This window comes from Pocillopora damicornis, chromosome 1, assembly GCF_964200805.1.
Source record: "Pocillopora damicornis chromosome 1, jaPocDami1.2, whole genome shotgun sequence".
Classification (NCBI taxonomy): domain Eukaryota; kingdom Metazoa; phylum Cnidaria; class Anthozoa; order Scleractinia; family Pocilloporidae; genus Pocillopora; species Pocillopora damicornis.
Window position 1 is genome coordinate 19,581,067 of NC_142670.1, and position 19,713 is coordinate 19,600,779.

Genomic DNA, 19,713 nt, shown 5'->3' on the forward strand with positions numbered 1-19,713 from the left:
AGTGAACAAAATCATTAAATATCTAATATACTTTTTTTTTTATTAACTGACAGTCTATTTACCAAACTTTATTCCTTTTATTCCTATTTCTTTCACTGTCGTCACGCAACCTGTTTGTTAATGCATTATTCTGGGCAGATAGATGATTTTCTAGTCTGCGTTTTATGCCCTCTCTAGGCTCCCCATAATTAGTAAAGTTTATATGCTAAGATTAGCCACATTTAAAATAACTTAGAAGGCAGTTTTCTTAAATAATGGCTAACTCTGTTCAATTCACTGACCCATAATTTTTTTTGTGAAATGGTAGACTGATTGTGCCATCTTTGTGTTTTCAAAACAAGTTTTCTCAAGTCTGGGAATAAGAGTCCTTCTCTTTCCTCTACATTTTGTATTAATGGGAGCGGCTATCTGATTCCATTGCTCAGTAAAAAATGGCGAGTCAAACGTTCTTTGTAAAACGGGCACAAGAAAGCCTAATTTTCCGCTGTCCAACCAGTGAAAACCTTTAGTTCTCGACGTGTTGCACCTTACCATCTCGTAAGAATGACTAATTGCATTTTGAAACTTGATAATGAACGAGTACGAAGCGTTTGCTTGTTCCTTTGCGCGTGTAAACATATTGTAGTGTAAATGACCTAACTATGGAAACCAAAAGCAAGTGAATACACGCACAGGGTCCAGAGGAGTTTGGAAATTTAAGTTCGCTGAGTTTGCGAGCTAAAAAAGACTCGTTAGTACCTTCGACCATGTTAATTTCAATTATCCTCAAGTTAAATTTGCGTTGCGCAAGGTATATACCGCAGTGCTAAAGACGAAGAGCTCGTAAGACGCCAAGATTAGCGTACAATTGTAGGTTGTTTCACGGCTGGTGAGCGCGTACGATTTTTATTCACAACGAGTGAAGAAAATTCGCACAAGTGAACCAACCGTGAAATAACTTATTTATCATATATATACGTTCCTGGATTTATAAGCGAACAGAACTCAAAGATAAACATATCTTTATTTTCTTTCAAAGGAAAACAACGCGCGGTCAAGCCCTCACAGTTCGAGAGTTGCACTGAAATGGCTTCCTTGTAAAATACTTTACATTTAAATTATCGAGCAAAAATGCCGTTAAAAGGCAGAGCTAGTAAGAATGAAATAAGACATCCTGAAAATATGTCGAAAAACACGAGACTTCATTTTTTGTTGCTTATGAGGACCCGCATGCTTGAATTGACAAACACCAGTAAGAATCCGAATCAAGAGGTTTGATTCTTTTGCAAGTTTTGCTAGGGTTTTCCTCTCACACTGAAAGTGTGGGCGATTGATTTAAAGTGTTTATTGCCACACCTATATGTCCTCCGCTTAGAACAGCACCCGAAAAAAAGAGAAACGGGCTGCTGTGCTGCTTGCTTGCTTTGCTGAGAAAAAAATGGACGAAATGTTGGATAAGTGAGTTCGTCAAACTCGTGCTTTCTTTTCTCCGTAATAGAAGAGCCAGACTGGGGAGTTATTTCTCTCGAACTCATTCCAGTGAGAGTGTGACTCATATTCGACTGTTGTTTCTGTGAGACGGTAGAGTACCGCGTGATACTTTGAACGTTTTTGTGTCCTGACAGTCGCATAATAGCAGTTGGCGGTACATCGTTGTTGCCAGATTTTACATTGAGTCTTGTCAAAGTAAACGGTGCATCGTTGGTTTCCATTTCCGCGGGTCGCTTTTCTGCATAGACTTTGTAGGCTTTTACTGGACATTTCTGGTTGTTCGGCACAGAAAACATTTTCGGTGCAATGGCTCTTACATTCCATGGATCGTTTCTTGAACGAGTTTTGGTTTGTCTTTCATTGAATTCGAGGTACTCCTGCCCTATGGAAGTTTTGAAAAAGTTTTACGTCTCCCCTTGAACACATTTGTCTATGCTCCCTGCAGCCTAGTAACTTAAAATGGATTATGTTGTTGAGCCATACCGTGTTTAAGAGCGCTTCTGCCGTGGAACTTCCCAAGAGATCCTTTTCAAACAGAACTTGAATATCTTCCTCACTTAAAGTAGCAGAAGCATTAGGCTTGTTGTCCATACCTTTCCGTTTTAGATCCCTTTGCTTTGACTTAGGCGCCTTCCGAGTTTGCTCGAACTGGACGTTTTTCATAAGGTTAAGTCCATAGTATATTTTTCTTCGAATGGCGCTGAAAACTGGCGAAGAAAGTCCTTAGGGAATTAGGCTTGTATTCCTCGTTGTCTTCTTTTTTGCGAACCGTTATAAGGAACTCGCTGAGAAACTTGTTCAGCTTGAGGAGTCATTCGTCCATTCGTCTCGTCTTGCCTTTCAAAACAAGAAATTCATGGAACAGAGCAACGTCGTGTTTTTTGTTTGGTTTTTTTTTTTGGTGTTTTTCGTCATAAGGCAAAGTCCATAGTTGTTTTTTTTCTTCAAATGGCGCTAAAAGTCAGCGAAAAATGCCCTTAAGGAATTAGGCTCGTATTCCTAGTTGTCTTCTTTTCTGCGAACCATTAGAAGGAACTAAACTTGTTCAGCGCTTGAGGGGTCATTTGTTCATTTGCCTCGTCTTGCCTTTGAAAACAAGAAATTCATGGAACAGAGTAACATATTGTTTAGTCTTTTTCTTAGTGTTCTCATTTTCTGTCCGTCTATGAACTCTTCTACTGATAAATCTAGGCTCTGAAAACTGTCAATCTGATTTTAAGCCATCTTTGTTAAAAAAAAAAAAAAAAAAGGTGCGCCTTAGCTCTTAGAAATGTGCAATTTGTCGGTCAAGAGGAGCGGCGAGCAAGCGACACGGTTTTTTTCATTAGTGAAAATAATGATAATCGTATGACCAATCAGCTGGCGTCTCTAGCGCGAAGAAACTATTTCTGTCTCGATGAATTTTGGCGCGTAAATCTCGGTACGTATATAATAATGAATAATACGCAGCTTCGCTCGGATAGCTTCGTTTTGCGCCGGCTAACTAGCGGTTATTTATTTTAAAATTGCCGACTTGCATAGAGTGACAAACAGCGACCGAGTCGTTAGGGGGACATGGAGCCGGTAATCTGTTGCTAAAGGATTGATAGGGCTTATTAACTGCGTGAAGCGATAAGGATTTATATTTTACGCGGTAAGGATTAACTTTTAAAACAGTAATTCATGTGTTCAAACTGAGCTCCTCTGGACCTTGTGAAACACTTCTTGCTCACTGAATTCCTCGTGAAAATCCTGAGGGAAAGTGATTTGTCGTGAGTGTTTCCTTTTTTATTACAACTTTCGAATAGGACAGGAGATCTTCATTTTCGCTTATATTCTGTTAGTAACATACTTGACAAACACAAGTGACAAATTAAGCTGGGTGAGATGAGCTGACGTCTTAAGGAAGCAAAGGAACTTAGCGTGTTAGAAAAAAAAAAAGAAAAAAAAAGCGAGTTATAGATTCAAAGCTCTACCGCGCTGGCCAGATATGAAAAATGGCTACCAACACACTTTCCAGAATCAATTGTTTTTATGTGCATATCTGCACGATAAGCGTGTTATGCTACTGGCGCGCGAGCGTGTTATAACGTGCCGAGTGCGTGGGTTCCCCTGATTCCTTGAAATTCGCGGAGGGTCACAAATAATAATTCCGAGAATGATTTGTGATAGGAAACAAAACCAGGCAATGGGGAAAAAGGTTTTTCTCTGTGCTGATATCCATTATTTCGAGCGCTTAAATTAGGTTTGTTTCCATTGTGTCCTTTTTCCAAGCCTTTTGGGTGTAAAATATTTTTTAATGTCTCTGAGGGGTGGCTGGAATATTTAAGAAATGAGAAATATGTACAACATTGAACCAGATAAATTGCTTTGTTTTTTAGAGAGAGGATTCTTGCGTTCATAAATGTAAAGAAAGTTTCATAAACAGAAAAGTGTAAGATATGATGTAAAATGGAATATGAAAGTAGCCCCAAACAAAAAATTTTGTAACAAAAACTTTATCTGAATCTCGTTGTGAATGACTTTGCATCGGCGATTTTTTTTCAATAAATTTAAGTTTATTACCTGAACAAGCCATTTAAAACAAAAGCAAAAAAAAGGAAAAAATAATAATAGTAAATGTAACATGCAGTCGAGTTATTAAGAAAAAACAGAATCTACTGAGCTACAAGCTTTTAAAAGACAAAAGGATGGTTATAAAGTTACTGTAGTAGTCTATGACAGTAAACGGTGGCAAGTAGGCACACCATGTGTATTTCATAGTCGCTAGCAAGTAAATTTTGCCGGACTTTGAGTTCGTCTCAACGCAAATACACAGGTAAATATTTACAGTAACTTTATAACTATCCCTTTGTCTTTTAAAAGCTAGAAGCTTAGTAGATTCTGTCATGTCGGTCATTGTTAAAACTGTCTTTGTTTTGATGCTACTTTTCGACAGGGGAAAAGTATGTCGGACAAAAGTATTCACCAAAAAATAGATATTTCTTTGCCAGCTTCAGCAATGACAGAGGATTAAGTTTTGAGGATAAAACAAAGGATTCTGTTGACAGAAATACCGGAGGTCAAGTTACTTCATGACACGAGGTCACACAACTCGGGTAATATTTACGGTGAAAATTTGCATATTTGAGCGGTCGAACGAGAAAAGTCATTTCTCGAAAACTAAAATACATTTTCACAAAAAAAACTGCACCACAATTATCAGGACATATTGGGCTACAAAATGTGAAAGTAGGAGTGAACACGAATTTTGAGCTACTGACACCCTCTCTTAGTTGGATTGCCGGAAAATTCTGACACACTTCAGCGTTTGATTCTTTGTGATGACTTTTTGCAAATACATTTTATCAGAGGCCATGTTTAGTACTCAAATAAATGATGCTCATTTTATTGTACTTGCCTCCTTCGTCTCACGAGAGGAAATGACAGTTGATAAACAACTGTCAGAAGCTGAAACAAGCTCCTCCGCTTGCAGATGATATAAAGCCCGGTTACTGAGCAAAGACAAAAGAAATAGCAATCTTTTCTTTCTTATTGTGGATTCAAGGCATTTTGTAGGAGCATAGGCTTAAAGCAAAGAGATAAATCAAGCAAAAAAATGACGCTTAAATCATAAAGTGACACATTATGAGCGTAAAAATTACTTGAGTCTTTCCTTTCATTCAAGGAAAAAAGGTATTCATGTTGAAAATAAAATACTTCTAAATTAAATAAACTAATTGGACGCTCTCGTGAGTCGATCATAATTGGAAAATGTCACGTGAACCGGAAACAAATCGGTACCCACACCTTTCCCTATTCGTTTGTTTCTGTTTGCTTGTTTGCACAGAGGAATGCCAAAGCTTTTACTTTCTTTGGTTTTTTTGTTTTGTTTGTCTTTTTTTTTCGGAGAAGAGAGGTAACAACTTTTTTTCGAGTCCTCTCATTCTTTGAACTTTGTTATCGTATACCATACGATTGAAAATAGATTGACTTATTTTTGATAGGCTGTTGAACAACAACCAGCTGAAGAATTACCATCAGGAATTTTCAGTAGCAATACCCATCTGGAGTGGCCGTATGGCTGCAGCCGTATTAACACTTGGACTATGAAATGTCCTTTGAAATATGCATTAGTTCAGGAAAATTTGTTCGCGAAATAGATTATCTAAGAAATATTTCTGGGGAAATTTGCTAACGGAATTATTCTGAGGTAGAATTTCGCCCTTTGAAACCTTTCCCTCTTCCTTAAATAGCCTCATTAACAAGTCAAGAATGTGAAAGAAATGTGGTTCAGTACTTAGTTCGTGTTTCAATTTCCCTCTAAATATTCTTTTTTGGATGAAGGGATAAAAAATTTAAAAAGAAAAAAAGCGGGAAAAGTATGACAACCTCATATACAAATTATTTTTTTTAAAGAGGGCACGGTAATGAATCCGGCAATCTGATTGGTTCTTTACCCGGTCAGTATCTCTGCCCACGGGCCACGGTAACGCTTTCGTGAAGTACATCCCAAATTTCGTTGCCAAGTTTTAATTTAAGTTCTACAACAAATATACACTCTCAGTGAGTCTTTCCAAGTCCGTTCAATTTGGACATTTGTACCGCAAATTGCACAAAGAAACTGAAGGACCTTTTTGAGAAAAGGCCGCATTAAATCCCCTTGTGTCTTGTTGGAGTGTGCCATTCGAATTTAGTTTTTTTGAAGGAAAGACCAGATTTACACACGCCATTGCAGCAAACAAACGAGCAAACTCTCACAACTTCAAAATAAAAAAAATTTGAATTTACTCACAATTACTTTCCTCGCCGTTTACTTAATGAACAGAGGTAACTCTTCGTACACGAATGAATCGGGGATGAGAGTGAATAATACTTTTCATTAGATCATTGGCTTTTTTTGAAGAAAACATAGTAGAGACAGTCCTTGCCAAACTATTTCCGTTGTTTTTCAAATGTTCTTACGCATTTTTTTGTTACGCGCTCTCCAATTGACAGGTGTCAGATTGTGACAGATACTTGTAAAAATGATGTTTCAAAGTTTGTTTGGAAGCCTTTTAAATCACCTTTATCGTAACAGAAATGAAAATGTTTCGCTGAGGCATCTCTCTTGAATTTGCATCACCTCTATTTTAACTACCATTTACTCGCTAAGATTAGCCACATTTGGAATAACTTAGAACGCGGCTTTGTTAACAATAGCTAACTCCGTTTAATTAACCGACCCCTAATTTTTTTGTGGGAAATGTAGACCAATCGTGCCATCTTTGTGTTTTCAAAACAAACTAGTTTTCTGAAGTCTGTGAATAAGATTCCTCCTCTTTCCTCTAAATTTCGTATTAATGCGAGCGGCCATCTGATTCCACTGCTCACTAAAAAATGGCGAGTCAAACTTTCTAGTGAGAGTGTGAGACATGTTCAACTGTTGTTTCTGTGAGACGGTAGAGTAGCTAGTGATACTTTGAACGTTGTGTCCTGACAGTTGCATAATATCAGTTGGCAGCGCGTCGTTGTTTCCAGATTTTACATTATTTACTGCCAAAGTAAAACGGTGCATCCGGTCTTCGGTTTTCATTTCCGCGGGTCGCTTTTCTGCGTTGACTTTGTAGGCCTTTACTGGACATTTCTGGTTGTTCAGCACAGCAAACATTCTCGGTGCAATGACTCTTAAATTCCGTGGATCGTTTCCTGAAACGAGTTTTGGTTTCTCTTTCATTGAATTCGAGGTACTCCTGCCCTGTGGAAGTTTTGACAAAGTTTTACGTCTCCCCTTGAACACATTTCTCTGTGCTCCTTGCAGCCTAGTAACCCGAAATGGATTATATTGTTTAACCATACCGTGTTTAAAAGCGCTTCTGCCCTGTAACTTCCCAAGAAATCCTTTTCAAACAGAACTTGAATATCTTCCTCACTTAAAGTAGCAGAAGCATTTGGCTTGTTGCCCATGTCTTTCCGTTTTAGATCCCTTTCCTTTGACTGAAACGCTTTCCGAGTTTGCTCGAACTGGACGTCTTCCATAAGGCAAAGTCCATAGTTTATTTTTGTTCGAATGGCGTTGAAAGCTAGCGAAGAATGCCCTTAAGGAATTGGGCTCGTATTCCTAGTTGTCTTCTTTTTTGCCAACCGTTATAAGGAACATGTCTCCCCTTTCAAAACAAGAAATTCATGGAACAGAGCAACATATTGTTAAGTCTTTTTCTTGGTGTTTTCATTTTCCTGTCCGTCTATAAACTCCTGTACTGATAAATCTAGGCTCTGAAAACAGTTAGGCTGATTTGAAGCCATCTTTCTTCAAAATTGCGTCGTTGTTAGTGTGATAGTGGTTTTATAAGGGTCGTAGTAATATACATCACATCCAACAAACTTTGTGGCCACATGCAATGCACGTATGTAGCGATGAATGAAATTACGAATAACGGCGCCACCGTCACTCCGTCGATGAATTGTTCACACGTTTGTATTTTTGAGCGTAGCGCTGGTGGGTATTATTGTACGTTATTGTTCATCTGATTGTAAATTTATTCCGATTTCTTCGAGAAGTTGACATCCTCCAGGTGTAGCGTGAGATTTTTAAGGTGATCGCACGAGAAGATAACACCGAGCGCCGAAGGCCGTCCAAAGTAATGAATCTAGGAGCATGCTCTTACAGAAGATTTTAAATCGAAAGTGCCATTTCCTGCATGTTTCATTTCAATACTGAGTGATAAAGAAAACAATAGGTCGCTTAGGGCGAATAGTCAACTTTCGGCGGATAGGATTGAGAATTTTCTCTTCTAAATGCTGATTCATGGCATCAACAAGCGTAAAGAAGCTTCAAAGTGCTCAATTCAGGCGTCAACCATGAGTTGTATACGTAAATTTGATATATAGTTGAGTCCGCTCTTTGTGCAGTGTTATTTGTAATTTTCGAAAATGATCCCGCTCTGCTAAAAAAATCAAACCGAAATCACAAAATATTTTTGAATTTACTTACTCCTCTCTCTTATTTTAGTTATTCTGAATAAAAATGTCATCGGGAACAAGTTGGACTTTTAAGCAGAGGCGAGATGGAAAGTTGTAGGTTACGGTCATGGCAGCATAGGCAAATAGGTGTTAAGCGAAAAAATAATTTTTAGTGTCAAAAGCCATTGAAAAATAAAAAAAATTACGTGATTTGTTCTTATAAATGATCGATCTAAATATGCGAAGCGAAAAAGTTCTTCAAACAAGAATTTTGTGAAAAAACGAGCCATTTATGGTGGTTACTGACTATAAAAAAATAGGCCTTCGAGCGTAGAACCGATTTTTGTACGTGAAAAATTTAGTTTTTATTATCCCGGGAAATCAAGGTTGCTTCGTATACTTTTAGACTAAGACCGATTCATGGGAATAGTTTTAAAGAGATCAATTTTTTTGAATCGAAATGCACCGGTCCGCTTCTAGAGAGACTGCGACTTAAATCTCCAGAAACCTTATCTGCATATTGGACTGGGAGATGTGGCAGCGCATTGAAGTTGCCCTGATCTGAACTCACTGTAGTAAATAAATAATCTCTGACAGCTGTTGTTTTACCAACTAACAAATTGTTCTAACTCGACATCTGTACAGCACTACAAGCTTCTGAACTTACAGTATTTTTCAGGAATATTAAAACACCTAAAACTGAGTAAATTGAATAGCGCGTTCAACCACTTTCTTTTTTTTTTTTTGTTTTTCCTACGAAATTTACTATTTAAACCGGAGAGGAGGAATTGTACACTTGTTTTATGATAGAAATAATAATGATAAAGATAAAAAAGACACAAAAATGAGAAAGCAAAGGAAGCCAGGCATTGAAAAGTTTCTCTTAACCAGTCTCGTTTCCATGTTCTTGAGGGTCTCCAAATGGCCTTGAGCCATAATTTTCTACAAAAATAGATTTGAATCCTAAAATATCTCTTTCATGATTAAAACCCCTAACCAAGTTTATATGTGAAATTTGAGCCAAATCAGTGGGCCCGTCTGTCCGCAGCTTTTCGATCTGGCTTCTTTTTTATAGACTATCGCTTTTGATAAGGCCAAACCAACACTTGAAAGAGGAAATTTTATCAAATCGCTCGGTTCAGGAAAAATCGTTTGCTACATACATCACAGGGAAATTGTGATTGAAATTTGCGAATTCAATTAAAAAAAGGGCAAAATTATGAAAATCGTCTCAGCTATTTCAAATGCTCTCTCTGCATAAAATATAATGATTATTTGTGTTCCCTTATTTTACAACGGTAAGGAAAAGCCTATTTAAAAACTCAAATATCATGTCGTTTCCCATGCCGACATTGGCCGAACGTTACTACAACAATGAAGGGAAAAAAAGGATTTTAGCCTTTTTTTTTTCTTTTTGCCGCAAATATTCTATTGGCAGCCTCGGAACGGATCTGGTTGGAAAATTTTTAGTGCTTGAACTTGGTAGCTCAATTTAAAGAAAATTAAGAGCTAATGTCAGCGTGCATCAGACAAACAGAGGCAAGTCACCCAAAATTTTATTTCACTCCTACTTTCATGTTTGGTAGCCCAATATGTCCTAATAATTGTAGTGTAGTTTTTTTGTGAAAATATATTTTAGTTTTCGAGAAATAATTTTTTTAGTTTGACCGCTTAAATATACAAATTTTTACAGTGACTATTACCCGAGTTGTGTGACCTCATGTAACGAATTTACTTGACCTTCAGTATTTCTGTCAACATAAACTTCTGTTTTGTCAACTAAACTTAATTCCTTGTCATTACTGAAGCTGGCAAAGAAATATTTAGGTTTTGAATACTTTGTCCGACATACTTTTCCTATGTCGAAAAGTAGCATCAAAACAAAGACAGTTTTAACAATAACCGATATGACACAATCTACTCAGCTTCCACATTTAAAAAACAAAAGCATGGTTATAAAGTTACTGTAAAATATTTCCTTTTGTATTTGTGTTGCTCCATCTTGAGATCAACTCCAAATCCAGGAAAATTTACTTGCTGGCGACTATGAAATATACATGGTGTTCATACATCTACTCCATCTCATTATATTAGTTGTATGACAAGTATGACACATATCTATAAATTCAAAGATGAAACAACCCCCGAAATATCAAAAGATGTTTTTTTTTCCTATTTGCATGATACCTAGAAAAACCTTCCAGGAATTATTGCATTCAGAAAACTAAAATGTCCAGATCCATCTATGATTCCTTTGCCGGCGGAAGTCAAAGAATATTTACAAAAGCTAATTTGATTGACAAGCTACATGCTGATTTAGCTAGTTTATCTGTTGTATAAGTGTCTCATCTTACATGATAATATAGAGATTTGCTGTTCATTTAAGTCGTTCGCTGGTGGAACTTGTGGGTTTAGTTATCGAGAAGACCGAAGTTGCATATCCCTAGTCGTTCCCTTGTGTAGTTGTCAAAAAGACATTTCAAGTCACTCGCGGAGTTGCAAGTTTTCAATTATTTTGTCGGGTGCCGGCATCTTCGAGACGCCAAAAGATATCGATGATTTTACAATTTGCCCCACTCAGATCAAATCTCGGTGTTGGGTGGAGTCGTGATTCCAATAGTAGAGGCAGAGTGTCTAAAGAAGAGTGCGGCCGTAATAAAGGTAGGGTTAAGTCGATTCCGAAAGCCGATAGGGGGATTGGCAAGCGTGTATAACAGATGGTACTCAACACGTCTGAAAAATTCATACAACCTAGCTCCGGTATGTAGGCTATACTTACCATCTTGTGCAAAATTACGCGTCCCGTCAGACGTCCTGTCATGTTTCGATCTGGAATTGGTCAATAGGCTACCAAATATCCAGACAGAGGCACAGTTTTATATAGTAATGTCTGAGCACTTTGTTGGCTTCCCGTCGTCTAGCGGGACGGGTAATTATGCACACGGTGATAAAGGGACCTAGCCCTTCTATACTAGCTTCTAAACGCTGACAAAACTTTTTTCTCTTCACCAAAAAATCACATCAAAATTTGTCTCAAGTGTGCTGCACGTATTAGCACACTTATCAGTCGGGATAACAACACCTTCAGCAGCAGCCAAATAGGTAGGAAGCTCGGCTTTGAGACCGTCGGTGATAGCATCACTATCCAGAAAAGGGAATGCTCTCAGAGGCTCTACTAATGCATTTGTGGGTTTAAGCCACTGGATCCTAACGGGGCAGAATAGTCTGGCAGCCTGGAATGCTACCACTACATCATAAAGATCGACATTAAACTTTCTCAGAAACCACTTAATTGCCGGCTCAACACAAGCCTTCGTACTCCTTTCAATTGCTGTTACGTTCTGACGTGGGTCTTCCTCCGCATCTATAGTTGCAATTCCACGGACGTTAGGGAAACAAAGAGCTTGATAAAGTTGGGAAACGGCGCTTAGTTTCACTTAACAAGCAAAAGCAAAAGGACCATCACCCTCCAAAAAATGCGTGGCTTTCACAAAATGTTCGCCAACATCAAAAGTAGCGGCAAGCTCGAGCTTCAAGCTCAATAGTCGCTGAAAAGGTTGTGGTTATCCATCGTGGTGAATAACGATAGAAGCTAGGTTTTTGTCACGATGTAATCACGTGTGGTGTAGATTGAGACGTTTCGACTCCTGACTGCTAGTCTTCTTCAGGCGATAAGGTCGACTGGTCATGCGTGATCTTATAAAGCATGGTGCTCTGCTGTGATTAGTTGCTTTTCAACAGCTCTAATAGGTGCATTTCGATCCTTGCTGTTCACTCAGTGATTTGCTCCCTTGGCGGTCCGCTGTCGCACGGCTCTCCTGTTGCTATGTTTTTTGATCGTTGGCATCCACGCTTCTGAAATTTCTATTCCACTATCCCCGTTGATGTTGTTAGGGTGAAGTCTTATATGAATTGCCTCTATGACCCTGCGGGTGTAGTAATAAGGGTCACGATCAATAAACTGTACTTCGTACCAGAGTGGCTTGTGTCCGGTGTTGTGGGCATGCTCTGAAACGGCGGAGGTCTCGGTACAGGCGAGTCGAATGTCTCTTGTTTCTGCAAGAAAGAATCAAAGTGCTCTGTGAGCAAACTCGTGAATTGACACATGATTTTTTAGATTATGTTTAATGTTATCTGGTTTAGGGAATTTTGTGGTCGATTGTCATATCTAGAGTACGAGCAGTAGTTCAGTGTTCGCTAATGTAGCAAAGTAACATTGGGATAAGAAGGCATTACTATTGAAATGATCATGCTATTGCATTTGACAAGGTGGATGATGTCATATGTTTTAAACATATATCATTTTTGTTTCTGGTTCAAAAGAAAAGGTTGGAAGTAAATGTGGGTGAAAAGTGAAATTTACTGTCTGTCTAAATATTAGAAAATCAAGGAAATACTGTCTTAATGAAAACATTAACAATTCCCTCTTTATCAAATGAGACAAACGGGAACGAGTTTTGAGTGATATAACTAAGCCAAGCCTGCCACCGTCATTTTGGATCTCCGCCTGGGTAGATTTAAGTCACGTGCTAGGCAACGTATAATCAATAACAAGATAGAATTTCATTTCAGGCCTATTTATCAATTTTGTGGTGTGTAACTTTCGCATTTTAGTACGTTGTATGTATATTGAATCTTCAAATTGTCTTGAAACTTAAAAGAAAATTGTTCTTTAAAAATTCACTGAAAATCGGTAGCTAAATTGTTTGTTTAGGTGTTATTTGATTTTCGTGTTAACTTGTTATTTCGTCAGTCGCCGGCATCTTTTGTTGCTTCACACAGGAAAAACACACGCGACGAAACGTAATGATCAATTTTGTCCTCAATCTCACGCTATAACAGAAAAAGCTTTTGAACATCTGTAAACTCCGAGCGCTTCGCAGTAAATGATATTTTCAATGAATCTTCGGATTGTTTTCAAGTTCAAGGATTGTAAATTACAATTTTATGAAAAACGAAGGTTGTTCTCTTATTTCAGTGTGAATCCTTGCATGCCTTGCAGCCGCTGGCGCCGCTTGTTGAAACTAAAACGAAAAAAAAAAACTCTTTTAAGATTATCATTGGCTTCTTTTTCACCCAACCACTATTCTTAGCAACAAAGGTCGCCATTTCGTCTGTTTATTGCTCGCCAAAAACTATGAAATGCACCCAAAAGCCTAAAATCTAAAAAAAGTTTACAGGAATCGACCAATCGAGCGAGCGAATGCCATTCCCCACATCGTATCTATAACTCGCTCTTGCGCATGCGCGCAATTCACGAGTTAAAAAGGATACCCATTAGAAACCAGAACAGATGACAGATGTTTTTTCTCCTCAGAGATGAAGGAGGGTTTTGTTACGAGACGCTTGGCGCGCTCGTAAAGGCACTTAACAATACCGGGCTTTACTGATTGAGGGTGGTGTTAATCATGCGCTAAGTATTGATCGGTGTGCGTGGGCTTCCTGTATACGCTGCTGGTGAGGCGGTTGTCAGGTTCCCTTAAAATTGCGGTGTCTGGGAAGGCGAGTTTGTTGTCTTTTTCTGTCTCCATGGTGAAGCGGATGGAAGGCTGCTGGCTGTTTAGATGCTGTAAGAAGTCATCTACGTCTTCGCGATACAGGATGGTAAAGGTGTTGTCCACCAGATCCTAGGCTCGTAGGATGATGTATTTATCGCTTGTTCTTCGAAACTCTCCATGTACAGGTTAGCAATAACAGCGGAAACTGGACTCCCCATGGTAGCGCCGTTTTTTGCTCGTAAATCGATCTGTTATACTGGAAGAAAAAGTGTGAAAAAATGCTTTTTAACCACATAATGCCAAAAAAATTGCTAGTATAATCGGGAAGGGCCTACCCTAAGGCACCTTTTACATAATTCCAAAATGAGTTTCGTTCCGGAAAGAAATGAATTTCATACCGCGGTTACATTCAAGATAATTTAGCCTGTTAAAAACAAGTATTTATGTCCTTTTCTGTCTTTTTCTATGCTTCCCTCGCTCCAAGAGGATTCGTACAGATATGACTCTGGTATCATGTGACAACCGGGATGAACTCGTTCTTCAACAAAACTCATTCCGATATCATGTAAAAGGCCCCCTAAAAGATTTTATCCCCGGAGCATCACGCTTTGCTTTCCTGTCAGAATACTATAAATTTCAATAGCGTTGAAGCAACAACCCGCTTTTAACTGCTTCGCAAGTACTGAAACAACAATTAGTGACCTCAAAAAGCACATATTCTAATATTTTCTATGCAACATAAACAAAAATCTTTATACAGGGTAAATATTCATTTGTGTCGGTATCAATTATTGCGTGACTAGCCCATGATATAAATGGGGAAGGGGAAAACACAACGCAAAATGAAGGCTCCTGGCAAACACCAATACCCAGGCATATTATAATAATCGAAACAGCAAATAAAATCATAAATAAACAAAGAGTGTTATGTTAGATTTGTTTCCAAATTGTAGAGACTTATGCCAGTAAACGGTGGCGATAGGTAAGCATACCATGTATATTTCATAGTCGCTAGCAAGTAAATTTTGCTGGACTTTGAGTTCGTGTCAAGATAGAACAACACAAATACACAAGGAACCATCCCTTTGTCTGTTGTAATCTGGAAGCTCAGTAGATTCTGTAATATCGGTCATTGTTAAAACTGTCTTTGTTTTGATGCTACTTTTCGACAAAGGAAAAGTATGTCGGACAAAAGTATTCACCAAAAACTAAATCTTTCTTTGCCAGCTTCAAGGATTATGTCAACAGAAATACCGGAGGCCAAGCATATTCCTTACACGAGGTCACACAACTCGGGTAATATTCACGGTGAAAATTTGCATATTTCAGCGGTCGAACGAGGAAAGTCATTTCTCGAAAACTAAAATATATTTTCCCAAAAAAGCTGCACCACAAATATTAGGACTTATTGGGCTACATAATATTAAAGTAGGAGTGTAAGTTTTTTAAAAAAAAATATATTTTAGGTTTTGAGATATAATTTTTTTAGTTTGACCGCTCAAATATGCAAATTTTCACCATGAATATTGCCCGAGTTGTGTGACCTCATGTAACGAATTTACTTGACCTCCGGTATTTCTGTCAACATAATCGTCTATAATTGTTTTATCATCTAAACTTAATCCCTGTCATTACTGAAGCTGGCAAAGAAATATTTAGGTTTTGGTTAATACTTTTGTCCAACATACTTTTCCCATGTCGAAAAGTAGCATCAAAACAGACAGTTTTAACAATAACCGATATCACAGAATCTACTGAGCTTCCAGATTTAAAAGACAAAAGCATGGTTATAAGGTTACTGTAAAACTGAAGGAGTGAACAAAATCATGAAATATATAATATACTCCTTTTTTTTATTAACTGACAATCTATTTGCCAAACTTTATTCCTTTGACTGTCGTCACCTAACCTGTTTGTTAATGCATTATTCTGGGCAGATAGATGATTTTCTTGTCTGCGTTTTATGCCTTCTTTAGGCTCCCCATAACTAGTAAAGTTTTTATGCTAAGATTAGCCACATTTGAAATAACTTAGAAGGCAGCTTTGTTGAACAATGGCTAACTCTGTTCAATTCACCGACCCATAATTTTTTGTGTGAAATGATAGACTAATTGTGCCATCTTTGTGTTTTCAAAACAAACTAGTTTTCTTAAGTCTGTGAATAAGAGTCCTTCTCTTTCCTCTACATTTCGTATTAATGCGAGCGACTATCTGATTCCATTACTCTCTAAAAAATGGCCAGTCAAACTTTCTTTGTAAAACGGACACAAGAAAGCCTAATTTCCCGCTGTCCAAACGGTGGTAACCTTTAGTTCCCGACCTGTTGCACCTTGCCATCTCGTCGTCCGTGAAGAGAACATCAACAGAAGCAAGGGCGGCAGTACACATATCAGTTCCCTTCGTTACAATTGTAGTTACTTTGGTTCGCTGCGCATCCGTTGGATCGTGGCTGCGTGACACTAATGAGTGAAGTTCTGGTCAACAGGCTGCATAGGTGATCTTGTTGAGGCCATCTGGGCAGGAAACACGGGCGACAGGCCTTCTTTCTTTCTTTGGCCGCAAATGCCTGCACTTTCGATTGCGCAGATGTATCACAATTTGAAAAGTCAAAGTGATCATCTGAGTCGATTTCCTGATTAGTTTCATCGCTGCTGTCAGAACCGTAGTCGTCCAGTTGATTATCTTCCTCTTCTACTGGTCTGGCGCCAAAAATAATCTTCCGCCAGGGTATCTAAATCTTTTCCACCGGTTCGAAAGTATGAGAACTTTAAGAATTTGTAAACGCATTTTTAAACTTTATAATAAACGAATACGAAGCGTTCGCTTGTTCCTTTGCGCGTGTAAACATGTTGTAGTGTAAATGACCTAACTATGGAAACCAAAAGTAAGTGAATACACGCGTAGGGTCCAGAGGAGTTTGAAAATTTAAGTTCGCTGAGTTTGCTAGCTAAAAAAGACTCGTTAGTACCTTCGACCATGTTAATTTTAATTATCTTCGAGTTAAGTTTGCGTTGCGCAACGTATATACCGCAGGGCTAAAGACGAAGAGCTCGTAAGATGCCAAGATCGGCGTATAAGTATAGGTTGTTTCACGGTTGATGAGCGCGTACGATCTTTATTCACAACGAGTGAATAAAATTCGCACAAGTGAACTAACCATGAAATAACTTATTTATTATATACGTGCCTGGATTCATAAGCGAGCAGAACTCAAAGATAAACATACCTTTATTTTCTTTCAAAGGAAAACAACGCGCGGTCAAGCCGTCTCACAGTTCGAGAGTTGCACTGAAATGGCTTCCTTAAAAAATATTTTACGTTTAAATTACCGAGCAAAAATGCCGTTAAAAGACAGAGCTAGTTAGAATAAAATAAGACATCCTGAAACCATGTCAAAAAACCCGTGACTTCATTTTTTGTTGCTTATCAGAACCCGCATGCTTGAATTGACAAACACTAGTAAGAATCCGAATCAAGAGGTTTGATTCTTTTATAAGTTTTGCTAGGGTTTTCCTCTCACACTGAAAGTGTGGGCGATTGATTTAAAGTGTTTATTGCCACACCTATATGTCCTCCGCTTATAATAACACCCTAAAATAGATAAAGGGGCTGTTGTGCTGCTTGCTTGCTTTGCTGAGAAAAAGTTGGACGAAATGTTGGATGAGTGAGTTCGTCAAACTCATGCTTTCTTTTCTTCGGAATAGAAGAGCCAGACTGGGGAGCTATTTCTCCGGAACTGAATCCAGTGAGAGTGTGACTCATATTCAACTGTTGTTTCTGTGAGACGTTAGAGTGCCGAGTGATACTTTGAACGTTTTTGTGTCCTGACAGTTGCATAATATCAGTTTGCGGCACGTCGTTGTTGCCAGATTTTACGTTGTTTACTGTCAAAGTAAACGGTGCATCGTTGGTTTCCATTTCCGCGGTTCGCTTTTCTGCGTAGACTTTGTAGGCCCGTGCTGGACATTTCTGGTTGTTCGGCACAGCAAACATTTTCGGTGCAATGGCTTTTACATTCCGTGGATCGTTTCTTGAACGAGTTTTGGTTTCTCTTTCATTGAATTCGAGGTACTCCTGCCCTGTGACTGAAGCGCTTTCCGAGTTTGCTCGAACTGGACGTTTTTCATAAGGCCATAGTTTATTTTTCTTCGAATGGCGCTGAAAACTGGCGAAGAAAGTCCGTAAGGAATTAGGCTCGTATTCCTCGTTGTGTTCTTTTTTGCGAACCGTTACAAGGAACTCGCTGATAAACTTGTTCAGTGCTTGAGGAGTCATTCGTCCATTCGTCTCGTCTTGCCTTTAAAAACAAGAAATTCATGGAACAGAGCAAGATCATGTTTTTTTTTTTTGTTTGGTGTTTTTCGTCTCTCATAGGGCAAAGTCCATTGTTTTGTTTTTTTCTTCAAATGGCGCTAAAAGCTAACGAAGAATCCCCTTAAAGAATGAGGCACCTATTCCTTCTTTTTTGCGAACCGCTAAAAGAAACTAAACTTGTTCAGCGCTTTAGGGGTCATTCGTTCATTTGCCTCGTCTTGCCTTTCAAAACAAGGAATTCATGGAACAGAGCAACACATTGTTTAGTCTTTTTCTTGGTGTTTTCATTTTCCCGTTCGTCTATGAACTCCTCTACTGATAAATCTAGGCTCTGAAAACGGTTAGTCTGATTTGAAGCCATCTTTGTTAAAAAATGCGTGCTGTTAGTCAAAAGGGAAGACTATTCTTTCTAATTTTAATCATGCAGGCAATGTACAGGGACGATGACCAGGGACAATGAAAGACTTACAGGGATAATTGTAACAGTTACAACATTGCAATGATCAGACATTTTCACCAAAGTCACAAAGTGTATTATTGTTTTAAAAAAATATAAATAGCTAAGGCTAAGCTTTTTAGTCATCAATCAAACAAACTTTACGATGTATCCACTCAGTCCATTAGTTGGAGGGAAGAGGCGGGGAATAAGGTTGGGTAGTCACTGGAGGGTTACATACATGCTAGGGCAACGAAGTTCGTCCACTCGCGCTTGATTCTAAATCTTGGATAAGTTCGTTACAGAAGATAAACAAGCAACATGAATTGTCAAGAATTGTTTTTGATACTTTCTAAAGCTGCAAAGCCTTAATTGTGTCTAACGTTTGCATAACTTCGTTGAGTCCTCCCAGCTTTTCTTCGTGTTTAGATGAGAGTATATAAACACAGAAAAAGCTCTCTGCTGTTTTCATGTAGAATTGACGGAATCCACGAGATTTGGTCCGAACGTTGCTAGAACAATGAAGGAAAAAAAACCATGTTGGCCTTTTTTTTTTTTTCTTTTTTGCCGCAAATATTCTATCGACAGCCTCGGAACGCATCTGGTTTGCAAATGTTTCGGTGCTTGAACGTGGCAGCTCAATTTAAAGAAAATTAAGAGCTAATGTCAACATGCATCAGACAAACAGCGGCAAGTCACCCAAAAATTGATTGCACTCCTACTTTCATGTTTGGTAGCCAAATATGTCCTGATAATTGTGGTGTAGGTTTTTTGTGAAAATGTATTTTAGTTTTCGAGGAATAATTTTTTTAGTTTGATCGCTCAAATATGCGAATTTTCACCGTGAATATTGCCCAAGTTGTGTGACCTCATGTAACGAATTTACTTGACTTCCGGTATTTCTGTCAACATAATCCTTTGTTTTATCATCTAAACTTAATTCCCTGTCATTACTGACGCTGGCAAAGAAATATTTAGGTTTTGATGAATACTTTTGTCCAACTTACTTTTCCCATGTCGAAAAGTAGCATCAAAACAGAGACAGTTTTAACAATAACCGATATGACAGAATCTACTGAGCTTCCAGATTTAAAA

General features: G+C 38.4%; 2 pseudogenes; both read right to left on the reverse strand.

The window, feature by feature from the left end:
* Positions 1-1,195: 1,195 nt before the first annotated feature.
* Positions 1,196-14,086, reverse strand: LOC149052561 (uncharacterized; annotated as a pseudogene).
* Positions 14,087-17,324: 3,238 nt separating this feature from the next.
* Positions 17,325-18,143, reverse strand: LOC149052562 (uncharacterized; annotated as a pseudogene).
* Positions 18,144-19,713: the final 1,570 nt, after the last annotated feature.